The following is a 16,217-nucleotide window of genomic DNA, read 5'->3' as shown; positions in this document are numbered from 1 at the left end:
AAAATTCCACTTAAAAGGCTGTCTTTATTTGATCTATGATCTCACATACCACAAAAATCCTTTTTACTCAGGAATATATTTCAAAAATAATGAGAATACATTGTTTACATTTCTGGTTTCCTGGGACAATAGATAACAGTTGGGGACAACAACAGGCTATTCAAAACACTTGCTGGTGAAAGATGGGCAATGACATGTTCATATTGTCTTTGAGCAAGCTCTGAGATATTCCTGGAAACAAGGCCATATGTATTTGTATGACTGCGTGCATGCCCAGGACTTTCTGCATATGAAGAAGTAACAGAGAAGGCACTAAGTTCTCACTTCTGGCTTGCTTTGAGACTTGGTGCAAGCAGAAGGTGAAGAATAAAGGACACTTCTCAATTGCCTGGTTGGGTCTTGAAGTCATGCCCAACACAGAGTCCCTTAGCAAAAGATTGGGAAACTTATTGGTTCTAGGCATTCAAGAAAATGTCATCTCAATCATTAGCTGACCACTAAGCTAACCCAGCAGAGACTTTCATGGCTACACCATCCAAAGAAACCCTCCCCTAACCCCAAACAAATGACTGTTAAGTATACTAAATAATTTGAAATGGTTGCTAAATATAAGCTCAGTATATAAAAAATTAATTGTGCATAGTGTATTTCTTTGCACTAGCAATGACTGATTTAAAAATAAAAGCTATAAAACAATGTTACAGTAGAATCAAAGTAAATAAAATACTTAGAAATAAATTTAACGAAAGTGCAAGATATGTACAATGTAAACTACAAAACATATTGAAAGAAATTAAAGATGGCAATTATCCCCAAATTAATTATCTAATTAATCACAGTCGTTACCAAAAATTCACCTTATTTTTAAAATTAATGTGATTCCTTTATAACTGACAGATAATTGCATGTATTAGGGAGGGAGAGTGTGATGTTTCCATTCAGTTATACATTTTATAATGATTAAATCAGCATAATTTTACTCATTACTTTGTAAATGTATCATTTCTCTGTGATGATAACATTCAAAATCTTCTTTTCTAGCTATCTTGATATATATACAACACTGTTATTAGCTGTAGTTACCTTACTGTGCAATATAGAACACCAAAACGTATTCTTCCTATTCAACTGTAACTGTGCCTGTTGACCCCACTCTCCTGGTTCCCTCACCCTTCCACAGACTCTGATAACTACTATTCTACTCTCTACTTCTATGACACTAACTTTTTTAGTCTCCAAGTATGAGTGAGATTGTTTATCTTTCTGTGCCTGACTTTTCACTTAACATAATGTCCTCTAGCTTTATCTACATTTTTGCAAATGACCTGATTTTCTTCCCTTTTATGAATGAACAGTATTAAATTCAGTATTCACATTGTGTGTGTGTGTGTGTGTGTGTGTGTGTGTATGTATGTATACATGTATTACATTTTCTTTATTCATCTATAGATGGGCATTTAGATTGATTCCATATCTTGGCTATTGTGAACTGCATTGTAGTAAACTTGGGAGTTCAGATACATCTTCCACATACTGATTTCATTTCCTTTGGATATATATGGAGTAATGGATTGCTAGATCATATGGTAGTTCCATTTTCAATTTTTGGGGGGAAGCTCCATACTGTTTTTCATAATGGCTGTATTTATTTACATTCCCATCAACTGTGCATAAGAAATCCTCCTAACTTTTTTAAAAAAGATTGACAAGCTTATTCTCAAATTCCTATGAAAATGCAAAGAAACCAAAGTGACTATAATAATCTTGAAAAAGAACAAATTTGGAAGACTTCTTTCCAATTTCAAAACTTACTACAAAACTAGAGTAACCCAAATGCAGTATTGAAATTAGAATATACATGGATAGCAATGTTTCCATTTTTGAAACATTTTATAGAAATAAACCAACAGATTTATAGTCAATTGATTTTTTACGTGTGCCAAGAAATTCAATGGGCAACCAATATTACAACAAATCTACATTCATAGGAGACAGCTATTTTACCTAGTAGTAGGAATAAGTAGACTTCAAGAGATGTGTTGTTGGAGTAGCAAGAGGTTATAAATTGATGCAAAGAGGGAAAGCCAGATCAATAATAGAGCAATGGCAATAGGGTATAAAACAGTCTCTCTCCTTATCATCACGAGCTCAGAAAAGCAGAGGTACAGAGTCATTTATGCTTAAGAAATACAACTTGAGCTTGTGTCTCTGTATTTTCAGAACAGATCAGGAGAGACATAGGTTTGCATAAGTAGATTAGAGCCTGATTTGGAAGGCTATTCATACTGTGTAGGTATTTCATGTCAATATTAAAAAAGAGAGGGGAAAAGAAAAAGAAAGACAAAACAAGTCACCTATAATTCCAATTTCAACTGAAAGGCAAGTTATATTTGTATCTGAAAACTATTTATCACTAAATAACCTATAATTTTCTCACCCTATGCTTTTGTGCATGCTATTCTCTAAGACTAGAACATATATTATTTTCCTGCTTTGCCATTCTCTTCAACTCTACCTCCCATTATCTTTCACTATGCCAGTTTATATAGGTCTGGGTTAAAATGCTGCCTTCTCTGTGAACCCTTTTCTGACTTCATGCAGTTAATTTCCCCTTTGCTGTGTGCCCACACAGAATGTGTACAGTTTTTCACTTTCACACATATCACCTTGAATTGTAATCTATCTGATTTTTCCTCTAGAAATTCATCTTCTTGAAACAGAGATGACTAGGTCTTAATTACCTCTATATCTTACTGCCTACACTGCCTCTGACATATGAGAGATATTCAACAAGTTTTAGTTGAAAATGTATGAATAAGTATCCCCAGTTAATTGATTCATTGGTTAAGACTATCAGCTACTGCTCAATCTGTGCATAATATGAAGAGAAAAACTTTAATACTGTTACTTCCATGCAACACTAACATAAACAATTGATTATTTTACTTTCATTTAACTTCCTCTACAACTGTTCCAGCCTTCTGTGATCCAGTCATGCCAGCTCTGCATATCATCTGTTTACATGTATCTGATCAAAATATTATTTTTCAGAAATCATTTCCTGGGCATGATTTCTAATATAAGCACTGTGTGGTCTGTGTCTTCTGAAATAAATGGTTGAGGACATTGGCAAGCTTTTGCTGTCAATCTTACAGCTGAAAAAAGATTGGTAAGCTCACCAAAATTTGCACTATAGCTGAGGTAGACTGATTCCATACAATAGGTGGAAAAAAAGTAGCATCAGGTCCAATTGGTTGAGTGTCAAATTTAAGTCCAGGACTTACTTGTTAGGTTTCTGCTTTGATGCTGTCTAACACTGTCAGTAGAGTCTTGAAGCCTGTTACTATTATTTTGTGGTTGTCTAGTTCTCCAGAACAATCAGGCAAGATAAATAAATAAAAGATATCCAAATATGAAAAGTCAAACTATCTCTTTTCGCCGGTGATATGGTTCTATACTATATCTAGAAAACCCTAAAAACTCTGCAGAAATGCTTCTAGAACTAATAAACACATTCAGCAAAGTTTCAGGATACAAAACCAATGTACAAAATGAGTTGAATTGCTATATACCAATAATATTCTAGCTAAGAGCCAAATGAAGAACACAGCCGTATTTACAATAGAGAGAAAAAAAAATGAAGTACTTAGAAATACAGCTAACCAAGGAGGTTAAAGATCGCTACAAGGAGATCTACAAAATTCCACTGAAAGAAATAAAAAAAAGATACAAATGTAAGAAGAAACACCCAAGCTCCTGTGTATCAGGACTGAGGCAGATCCAGAAGAATCTATCCAGTGCTTTGGGGATAAGCCAGTTTGATGGAATTCATCGGCATCATAAAATTCATCTTCACTAGCAGAGTAAGAGAACTCTGGGACTGTATTTGGAGACAAGTTCACATGGCTTGGAGAAGTTAGACTGCTATTCGGTGGTGAATGGCCACTGCCTGTACTATTTGGTGTAGGAGTCTTATCCTGTCCCAAGGTAGCCAACACAGGTCCAACTGGTAGGGAAGATGGATGCTGCTGTTTTGACTTACACAACTGAACAGGTTCTGGAAGTAACAATCTGGGAAGGCGTTGTGCTGATCACAGGTTCCAAAGGACTAGGTTGATAGATTGCATCTACAGGATTAATAGTACTTATTCCATCTGCGTGCTTTTCTGCATTACCCTTTAGCAATCTGCAGCAACACAATGCAGTGTTTAGCTGATTCTACTATGCTATTTGTTGTTTCTTTGAGAGTTTCCATTTTCTTTCTCTGTTCATCTTCTTTGTAGTTTTGAAGCTTGTCATCAAAAAACTTTAATTGTTCAATCAAGATTTGTAGGTAATTACATCAGCAGCAGCTCAGGAAATAGTCTAAAACATCCAGATACTAGAGAATCACTTAATTCTTCCATGTCCAATGGAACAAGTGATGCTGACCTTTTTGATTCATATGACAGTAGAGATGATGATGTGTAGGCGGGGTCCGCAGGGAGCACAAGAGCGTTATCATGCATCTGTTGTCACAGGTTAGGCTTGGGATGGATCTTACTAAGGTAGTTCTTCCAAGGTTTATTCTTGAAAGAAGATCTCTTTTAGAAATGTATGCAGACTTTTTGCACACTGGGACCTGTTTGTGTCCATTAGTGACTAGAAGGATCACAAGGATAGAATGGTTCTGGTTGTGAAATCATACCTCTCAGCCTTTCATGCAAGAAGGAAAGGGTCAGTTGCCAAAAAGCCATACAATCCCATTTTGGGCAAGATTTTTCAGTGTCACTGGACACTGCCAAATGATACTGAAGAGAACACAAAACTAGTTTCAGAAAGACCAGTTCCCTGGGTTTCCAAAAATACTGTAACATTCGTGGCTGACCAGGTTTCCCATCCTCAACCATTTCAGCCTTTTATGTTGAGTATTTTAACAAGAAGATACAATTCACTGCTCATGTCTGGGCCAAATCAAAATTCCTTGGGATGTCAATTGGTGTTCACAACATAGGGCAGGGCTGTGTCTCATGTCTAGACTATGATGAACATTACATTCTCATATTCCTCAATGGCTATGGAAGGTCTATCCTCACATGGTCCTGGGTGAAATTAGGTGGAGAATGTTGTATTAATTGTTCCAAATAGGCTAGAGTGCAAATATCATCTTCCATACTAAACCCTTCTATGTGGGCAAGAAGCACAAAATTACTGCTGAGAATTTTCTCCAAATGACAAGAAGTCTTTTTGCTCAACTGAAGGGGAATGGAATGGTTTGATGTATGCAAAATATGCAACATGGGAAAATACATCCTTTGCAGATACCAAGAAGTTGCCTGTAATCAAGAAGAAAGTGATGAAGCTAGAAGATCAGAACAAGTAAGAATCCAGCAGCCTTTGGAAGGATGTCACTTTCAACTTAAAAATCAGCAACTGAAGCAAAGCACAGGCTTGAATAAAAGAGCAGAACCCCAAGTAAGGAAAGAGAAGGAAATTCAGTGGGAGACAAGGTTATTTCATAAAGATGGAGAATATTGGGTTTATGATGAACCATTACTGAAATATCTTGGTGCTGCCAAGCATTAAGTTTGAAGATGCAAAGTATATACCTGATGATCAGGGCAGTAGACATAATTCAGCAACAAACAATCTTCCTTTGGGAGAAACCTGTTCACTACCTTCTTATTAGAGTGGTTCCTATCTCAGGGATACTGGACTTTTGGACTCAGATGAACAATTAAACTGCAAAAAACTTCCCTTTTCCCTCTGTGGCAGTTATGATTTTGACTTCAGTCCTGAGAAAAACTTCAGGTTTTGAAAAAGAGATAATGTCTGCTCCTTTTCCAAACCCCACACGTTGAAAATCATTTATAAATCCAAACCTGAAACTCTTTACTCTAGTACTGCTATTAAGATATACAACCTGTTTCTTAGTACATATAATCTTGAGATACGTACATGCACACACACACACACATATATATACACACCACATACACACACGTGTATATATGTATATATATGTGCATATATATGTGCGTGTATATATATGTGTGTGTATGTGTATATATATGTGTGTATATATATTATATATATGTGTGTATATATATTATATATATGTGTATATATATATTATATATATGTGTATATATATTATATATATGTGTATATATATATTATATATATGTGTATATATATATTATATATATACACACACACACACACACCCCTGGTGCCAGATTTTTTCATAAATACTCTGCCTAATGTAAATATGGGTTCCTCTGAGTTGTTTTAGAAAATTACCATAATGTATTAAAATCAAGTGTTAGGAAATGTCATGGTCTTACCTATAATAACTTTTATTTTAGAATTGGACTATTATTAAACTGTATCTAATCCTGGAAAAAAAGGAACAGCCCATACTCATAGATCAGAAGAATAAAAGTTTTTAAAATGGCCATACAGTCCAAAAGCAATTTATAGATTCAGTGCTATTTCTATCAAACTGCCAACATCATTCTTCATTGAATTAGAAAAAAAAAATTCTAAAATTCCTATGGAACAAAAAATAGCCCAAATAGCCAAAGCAATTCTAAACAAAAAGAACAAAGCCAGGGGTAGGCATCACATTACCTGACTTCAAATTATACTAGAAGTCTACAGTAACCAAAACAGCTTGGTACTGGTACAGAAACATTTGCATAGACCAATGGAACAAAATAGAGAACCCAGACATAAAGCCACATACCTTCAACCATCTTATCTTTGACAAAGTTGACAAAATTAACCAATGGGTAAGAATTCCATATTCAATCAATTGTGCTGGGATAACTGGCTAATGCAGAAGGATAAAACTAGACCCTTACCTTTCATGGTTTACAGAAATTAACTTGAGATGAATTAAAGATTTAAATGTAAGATTTCAAACTATAAAATTCTGGAAGAAAACCAAGAAAATACCCTTCTTGACATCAGCCTTGGCTAATGTCAAGAATTCCTAAGAAGTTATGGCTAAGTCCCCAAAAACAATTGCCACAAAAACAAAATTGACAAGTGGGACCTAAGTAAACTAAAGTGCTTCTGCAAAACAAAACAAAACAAAAATCAATAGAGTAAACAGACAACCTACAGGGTGGGAGATAATATTTGCAAACAATACATCTGACAAAGGTCTAATATTCAGAATCTATAAGGAACTTAAACAGTTCTGCAAGTATAAAACAAATTACCTCTTTAAAAAATGGGCAAAGGTCATAAATAGATACTTCTCAAAAGAAGACATACAAGCATCCAACAAATATATGAAAAAATGCTCATAATCACTAATCATCAGAGAAATGCAAATAAAAACCACAATGGGATGTCATCTCACACCAGTCAGAATGGCTATTATTAAAAAGTCAAAAAACAACAGATGCTGGCGAGGCTGCAGAGAAAAGGAAATGCTTATTTACTGTTGATGGGAATGCAAATTAGTTCAGCCACTTTAGAAAGCAACTTGAAGATTTCTCAAAATACTTAAAACGGAACCACCATTCAACCCAGCAATCCCATTAATAGGTATATATGCAAAGGAAAATAAGTTAGTCTACCAAAAAGACAACATGTACTCAGATGCACTATTCAGGATAGCAAAGACATAGAATCAACCTAGGTGTGTGTCAATGGTAGATTGAATTTAAAATGGTATATATACACCAAGGAATACCAGGCAGCCATAAAAAAGTGGAATCATGTCCTTTGCAGCAACATGGATGCAGCTGGAGGCCATTATCTCAAGTGAAATAACGCAGTAACAGAAAACCAAATACTGCATGTTCTCACTTATAAGTGGGAGCTAAACACTGAGTACATTTGGATATTCAGATAAGAAAAATAGACACTGGCAGACTACCAGATGTGGGAAGAAAGAAAAGGTGTGTGGGCTGAAAAACTACCTGTTATGTATTATGGTCACTACTTGGGCTATGGGATCATCTGAATCCCAAACCTCAGCATCACACAATATATCCATGCAACAAACCTGCATATGTACCCTCTGAATCTAAAATAAAAGTTGAAATGTTTTTAAAAATTAATTTTTTAAAACATGAAATAAGGAGTAGAATCAGCCAGTAGGGTTTATGCAGCACCACCCAGCATCAGCCGACACATTGACACCTGAAAAATGATGACCCTTGATGTGAATATCTATCCCAGGACCTAAGATTCTCTTTCTCTCCTGTTCATTATTACCTGTTGAGCTTTTGCTTTTCAACAGCTATTACTGATCCCAATCATTGTCTTCCTCTATAGGCTTTATTTAAGGGAAAATATATTTGAGTTACAATAATTTTCATAGAATAGACAACTCACATTATATTGTTGCAACAGATATGGCTAGGAGGTGAAAAATGTCCAAACAGTAGAGGGTTTCAAATGCAGTTTGAACAGTTTTCCTGCTAGGGGAGGGAAAGTGTTGGGATGTGATGGAAGAATTTTGAGCAGGCGATGGTGATGTGATTAGGTTTATGCATCAGAAAAGCTAATCTGAAATTATATGCAGGCCATATCACACATGATAAAAACTGGAGGCAGGAACACTAGCGAGGAAGCTAGTCCAGACAAATGAGAGGCAATGAGTGCAGGAATTAGGACAATGGAAGGGAGACTGACATTTCTGATGGCTGATTGGAACATATGCTCTGTATATCTGTCAAGAAACTCTTAAATTTGAGATACTCTCCATCCCCAAACAACAAAGTACAAAAAATTAAAAGCTCCTTCATCTCCATCCCCAAGCTACTCATTATTCCCATCGCTGGCATCATCTCCTTCACTTTTCTCAACTCATCAGTCACTCACTCCTGTTGATTTTATTTCCCAAACACTTCTTAAACCCTTTAACCATTCTGTTTATATTGTCTATGGAGAAGAAGGAAACATTATTTATTGAGCATAGTTAACCAGATAACTGATCCAGTCCTACCCACAGTGATTAAATTAATTTTAAATGATCTTTGGTGAGCCACTTAATCTTGCTGCATTTTCCCCCTTATCTGTCAAGAATATAATAATCATATAAACCCAATATAAACTATGAAAATCAATATTTTACATTTGGCAACTTTATATTTTTATACTTTCACAGAATCTGGAGACTATTTCAGTAGTTTTCAACTTTAGCTTCTGTTGGAATCGTTTGAAGGGCTTAAAATACATTTTCCGGTACCATCACCCCAAGAGTTTCTGGAGTGGGCTTTAGAATTTGCATTTCCAACGTGTTTTCAGTGTTGACAGTCATGCTGCTCATCTAGAGACCACACTTTAAGAGCATTGACTTATTTGAGTTCCCCTTGAAAACTAAAATGGACTTAAAGTGAGTTTGATTTTATTCTAGTTCCAACACTAACTAAGCAATAGTATCACCATAGGTATATTCTTTGACTTTATAAGCTATAGTTTTCTCACCTGTAATGAAGTAATTGAGTCTCCAAAACCTATATTTGTTGCTATGTCCCTATTATGCTTCTGAAGTATGCACATATCTTGCATCTTTATGAAGTATGCAAGTAAAATAAAAAGATCATTGTTTCTGAAGGAAAATGTAAGAACCTTTAGTTTGGGTATAAAGATCATTGTAACATTGGTGAAGAAATTATTGTATTTAAGTCTACCTCTCTTAAATTCTCTATTCAGGTGATTCCTGTACCCAGAAATTCTTTCACTTTATCCTGCTTAAGCAATGTTTTAGAGTTTTGGAATATTAATAAATGTTCATAATAAGAAATAATGGAGTGGAGCTGAAATTTATAAAAATAGTGAAGTGGAGCTGAAATTTAAAATTTTGGTACAAAATTTAAAAAATTTTAAAAATATTGTGCCAAAATCACAGTAATTCCTTGTGACTTCAGGTGTGTAAGGCTGGCTAATAGTAGTGTAGTAGCAGAGTAAGATGGATCAACAGATGCATTTCCTATCTTATTTCAGTGACTCTTGGCTTGAAAACTTCAAGTTTTCCTTTGACTCTGCTCGAATGCATCTCAGATGGGCTAAGGCATTATGCAATATAAAGGGAAATACCCAACATAGATCGGTGCATTTGAGAATCACTTAGCCTAAGCTATTTTTGACTGAGTGCAGTAGCTCTAGAATGAAATTTCACAGGTCAGTTTCTCTGCCACTATCCAGTGAAGTGTTATCTGCTTCTATTTTCTCAACTAACTAATGTAATAACACATGAATGATCTTTAGGAAATGGCCGTTGATGTCAGAAACTTGGAAATTGAAAGGATTAAGTTATGATTTATAATATAATTAAGAAATTAATTCTAGATGGCACATTGTCCCTTTCACTTACATTTAATGTACACATGGGATGTAGTACAAAAAAGTATCTCATGATATGTTCTGAAGGATGCAAGTGACACTAAGCTTTTCCTGTCACTCCAATCGAAGAATGGTCATGTTCCAAATTTAACAAATGATAAATTTGAAATGTTTTAATTGATATAATGTTCCCAATAATACATTTTTGTTAAATATTTGGAACATGCTCCTGCCTACCTACATTAGAATCTGTCATACAAAGATGTACATTTAAACTCAAATATATTCTATATCTTATTTTAGAGTCAAATAGGGTTAGGTCTAATATGTGTCATAATATTCCACTCACGATATATTATTTCTCTAAGTGCTCTGTTGCTTGAACATGTCTAAAACCACTATATTTTAAAGATAAAGAATGGTAAAAATTGACTATTAAAATTTCACGAACAATTGAATTAATGAGCTTAGTTCAGACAGTATGAAAATCATTATTTCCTTCTGTGTCTGGTATAGTTGTCTCTTGAGTTTTGTATCAGGGAAAAAAAATCAAGCTGTTAATGAAATTGGAACGTCAAGAGCATTGTTTCTAACATACAGTAGGGTGAAAATAAAGGTTGATTTCCTTTCCAATGGCAATGGTGGTGACTGCGTATACTGGATTCAAGAGATATTTGAAAATAATAGATACAATGAAGTAAGCAACAGATTTAACTTCAGAGTGAGGGAGAGGAATCAGTCTATAAGGACTCCCAGATGTCTAGCTTAAGCCAACAACCACAACAACAACAAAAAAGAAGTTTGGATGGTTAATTTTTTGTGTCAACTTGAGTGGGCCATGGAATGCCGAGATACTTAGTCAAACTTTATTCTAAGGGTTTCTGTGAGGGTGTTTTTGATGAGCTTGATATTTGAATGGATTGAGTAAAGTAGGTTGCCCTCCCTAATGAGTGTGGACCTCATCCAGTCAGTTGAACATCTGAGTAAAACAAATAGGCTAAATAAGAAGGAATTACTTCTGCTTGACTACTTTGAACTAGGACAGTGGTCTTTCCTTGCCTTCTGATTCAAACTGAAAAAATTGGCTCATCTTGGGTCTCAAGCTTGCAGACATTCATACGGGAACTACCTTCTCTTGGATCTCCAGCTTACAGATCTTGGAAATTCTCAGCCTTCACAGTTGCATTAGCCAATGTCTTATAACAAATCTATTTCTCATTCTTTCTCTCCCTCTCTCTCTCTCCATATATATATATATATATATATATATATATATATATATATATATATATACACACACACACACACACGTTTATATAATGAAAGTTTTATATATACATATATATATACACACATATAATGAAAGTTGTTTGTATACACACATATAGTGATGTGCTTCATAACAACTTTCAGTCAGTGATGAGCTGCACATATGATGGTGGTCCCACAAGATTATAGTACCATATTTTTACTCTACCTTTTCTATGTTTACATATGTTCAAATGCACACTTACCATTGTGTGACAATGGACTACAGTATTCAGTACAGTGACATACTGTATGTGTTTGTAGCTTAGGAGTAATAGGCTATCCCATATAGTCTGGATGTATAGTAGGCTATACCATCTAGGTTTGTGTAAGTGCACTCTATGATGTCTATAAAATAAAATTACTTAATTATGCATTTTTCAGAATATATCCTCATTGTTAATATATATACACACACATCTGTACACACACGTGTGTATATATATATATAGATATATACACATATACATGTATACAGAGTATATATGTGTGTGTGTGTACATATATGTATATATATGTATATATATATATACACACATACACTTATTGGCTCCCTTGAGAACATACACTTATTGGCTCTTTTGAGAACCCTGACTAATACAGTTAGTTTCAATATATTCCTATGACAAAAGTAGAAGAAAGTGGCAATCATTCCCTCTCCCATAAATTCTGCCCTTTCCTCACTCTATATTTTTATTTTCAAAGAAAGATATTTTCAGTGTGATTGCTTGAAGCTCAAGACATTAATTGGGTAAAACAGGTAATGGATGATGTTATTGTGACTTAAATGTTGACCAAGTGCAGGGCTCTAACATTTTCCAAGAGGTAAGCAGTTCAAGACAAGAGCTTTTCTTTTACTTATACCATCTCCTTTCTTGCAATTGGTTGGATGGACTTAAGACTTGATCTGCAGTTTGTGAAGAGAGTGTGAGATGGTGAGCTGGAGGAACAGGAAACCCTGCTGAACTCCAAGTTACATTTTTAATTCCTCAATTATAAATCTCTACATAGGGGGCTATTGACTGCCAGTTTAACTATTAATAATGCAGTCACTTTTTTCTTACTTGGCCACACTTACTTGCCTTAGGGAGAAAGTTATATTAACTCCCTACTTGAGGAAACTCGCATGGAGACAATGTGAGTGTTAAGTCTGAATCTGTATATTTCTGAACCTTTAGGGTAATACCATAACAACCTCATGTCTACATTTAAACATAGCTGTTAAGTTACTCAGACACCTTTGAAATTGCTCAAAATAAAGATTTGAAGAGAAAGAAATATCAATATAATAATCAAACAGAACTAGAAGGTTAGAACTGGTTTGACTCTCACCCAATACTAGACATGCATCTTAAGATTCTCTGGGACTCTACTTCCTCATTTGTAAATTTAAAAAAATAAATATGCATCATATAAATAACTACAATGAGTCTTTTCAATAGCCTCCTGCCTATTCAATTCCATTTCTATATTCAATTTAACTTGTTTGTTTTTTACGTCATATCTGGATTTAAGTTTGTAAAACATAAGTCTGATTACCTTACTTTCCCACTGGAAAAAAAGGTTTACTGTATTCCCCTTACTCTTAGGAACATATAAACATGACAAACTGATATTTTTGAGGCTCTCCCCAACTTTGACTCATCTGATTCATTTAGTTTTATCATCTCTCTCAGACTTTCCTATCTACATAAAAACGAAATTATTTATTATTCTATGAATGCCCTACACTTAATTCTGCGTTTTTGAAAAAAAAAAATCTACTGGGAATTTGAAAAAAAAAATCATTCTACTGTGAATGTTCTTCATCATTGCTGAAATCCTCTAAGACCCAGCTGATAGATCATCATCTTTGCCATGCCTTCCCCAGTAAAGTCAGCTGGAGTTCACTGCTCTTTCCTGCAGAACTATTTTACTTTTTCCAAGTACATAAAATAATTTATAAGTGTTTTTGACTTCCCATTAGATTTTTAGCTTCAGTGAAGGCAGCAGACCTCCACAGGGACAAATACATTGTCTTGTATGTGGGAAGTGCTCAATGAATGCTGAGGTGAGGTAAACAATGAATCCATATATACATTATTTTAAATAAAGATCATTTTATTATTAATATTACTTATAACATTTATGTAGAAAATTATATACTGCTCACATATATCTGTTTTCTTTTTATCAATCCTCTGAACAGCATTGCTAATTTATGCTCCTAGTAGACTAATTAGTGTAGAGCAGACCTACTTTGAGTACCCTGAAATAAGTACAGAATGTTTTATATGAGAAGTATGCAAAATATAGCAATGCAAAAATATACACATCTATGAATAATGTGAGTATATATACATATGCATATATATTACATTTTTGACTCTCTTTTCTGAGCTATGAATTGCTAAAAACAATAATCATGAAAGGGCACCATCTGCTATACAAAGGATGGAATGCTACAAATTTTGAACAGAAATCATATGTAGACTTTAAATTAATTCCACTATTTACGAGGTATGTGCATTCATGGAATAGGAAACATAGTTTACTAGCTCTGTACAGGCCACATAACAATATTTGGACAACAATGGATCATATATATAACAGTGGTATTATGAAATTGTAATTTTTTTTTTTTACTATACCTTTTCTTTGTTTAGATATGCTTAGATACACAGATACTACTGTGTTACAATTACCTCCAGTATTCAGTACAGTAACATGCTGCATGGGTCTATAGCCTAGGAGCCATAGGCTATACCATATAGCCTAGGTGTGTAGTAGGCTATACTATCTAGGTTTGTGTAAGTGCATTCTGTGATGTTTGCACAATGACAAAATCACCTAATGGTACATTTCTCAGGACATTTCCCTGTCATTAAGTGGCACATGACTCTACTTAAGAAAGTTACTTAAATTATTCTTAGCTCTAGTTCCATCAACTGTAAAATGAGAATGTTAACATTGATCTCATAAGATAGATATGACAGCTATCTCTCTCTCTCTTTCTCTTTCTGTCTCTCTCTCTCTCTCTCTCACACACACACACATACACACCACACCACACATATTTTCAGCCCTGTATCTGGTAAATCATATATGATAAATAATGATTACTTATTATATTAATAAGAACAATGATTAGTATTTTACACTTAGCATAGAATGAGGATTGGAATTTTTAATGATTTTTTTGGAACTCATTCTTTAAACAAATAATTTTGCAGTACTTTAATTACTAACTTATCTATCTTATAAATTCTAGTTATGTATGGATTTTCTTAAACTTTTAAAACCATCTCCTGTAAATAACAGCAAACATATTTACAAAGATCTGAACTTATATCAAAACAAGTCCTGTAAACTTCTAAGACTGTGTTATTTTTCCTGTAACACAAAATAGCAACAATTACTTTTCTTAAACTATTTCCTGCCTTCTCTAATTTAAATTGGAGGCCACAAATAAGTGGACACTTCATATCATCTTATTTCATTCTTTGTGGCCAGGAAACATCTCAGGCATTTACCTGGCGAGCCATAGCAGCTGTTATTGTACTTAAGATAAAATTCTTATAACACAATAATATTGAAATTAACTTAACATATATGGTATGCTGATATAGTTTAAAAATATCTCTGATGATAGCATCATGATTTTTCTAAAGAAAGGGTAAATCCCCTTCCCTTTCCCAATAAATATTACCAATATGCACATGAGGATTCCAGTTGAGTCTTACCAGAGTGTTTTATTAGACAAAGCCCCTGCATTCAAGGATTTAAAGTTAGAGAAGTTAAAGTTAAAATTGCTATAAATTGAAATTGCTTTAAGCCTCTTATTTGTTATTTTGTTACATGTATTATATATATATTAAATATATATTTGTTATGCAGTAATAGAAAACTAATATAGATAAGTTTTAGGTTTCTTTACTCTGTAGTCACTATGCCTTCCTCAACTTTGATTAGTTTTTCTGTCTGTCCATCTGCATTAAAACAAACAGAAGCACACTAATTTAAATATTTGCTCCTAGTGCAATTATTTTTAAATCACTGATCTTTGTCCTTGACTTTCTACAGATCTGTTCCTTCATAGTCATATAACCAGATCCAGTATCTCATAATTGTTTTATTTATGGAGAGAAAAAAACTTGCTTACAGTTGTAAATGTATTTAATCTTGCAAGATTTTGTTCATAGCAGCACAATGAGTCACTATCTTCAGGCAACCATCTGCCTTAGTAGATAAATTCCAAATGTAATGACCTTCTCTTGGGCCTCATCCTCATCAACATTATGAGGCATTTGGCTCTGCCAACATGCTCACTAGATTTTATGGAATATCAACTCTGCCTGTGCTTCAAGCCTTATATCTTTTCTTCCTCTGATTTTGTGGCCATTTCTTACCCATTAAAAATGTTTTTGAAAATCAGTGTTTCTCTATTTGCTTTCTTGCTTTGCTTTTGCTATATGTTTTGATTCACGGGTTTTATCTATTTATTTCAATTATCACCTCTTTGCAGCACCTAACACAGGGCCTGGCAGGCAGCAAGACCTTTATACACATGTGCAATTTAGCAACTAACAACACCTAACTTTATAGTTCTAATCCTTGTTCTTCTTAAAACCATTGGAGCTAAT

General features: G+C 34.2%; 1 pseudogene; it reads left to right on the top strand.

Moving 5' to 3' along the window:
* Positions 1–5,565, top strand: part of LOC100982848 (oxysterol-binding protein-related protein 9-like) — a 38,486-nt pseudogene extending 32,921 nt beyond the window's left edge.
* The last annotated feature ends 10,652 nt before the right edge of the window (positions 5,566–16,217 follow it).

This window comes from Pan paniscus, chromosome 9 (genome assembly GCF_029289425.2).
Source record: "Pan paniscus chromosome 9, NHGRI_mPanPan1-v2.0_pri, whole genome shotgun sequence".
In the NCBI taxonomy this organism is placed as follows: Eukaryota; Metazoa; Chordata; class Mammalia; order Primates; family Hominidae; genus Pan; species Pan paniscus.
This window is presented reverse-complemented; position numbering and strand designations above follow the sequence as displayed.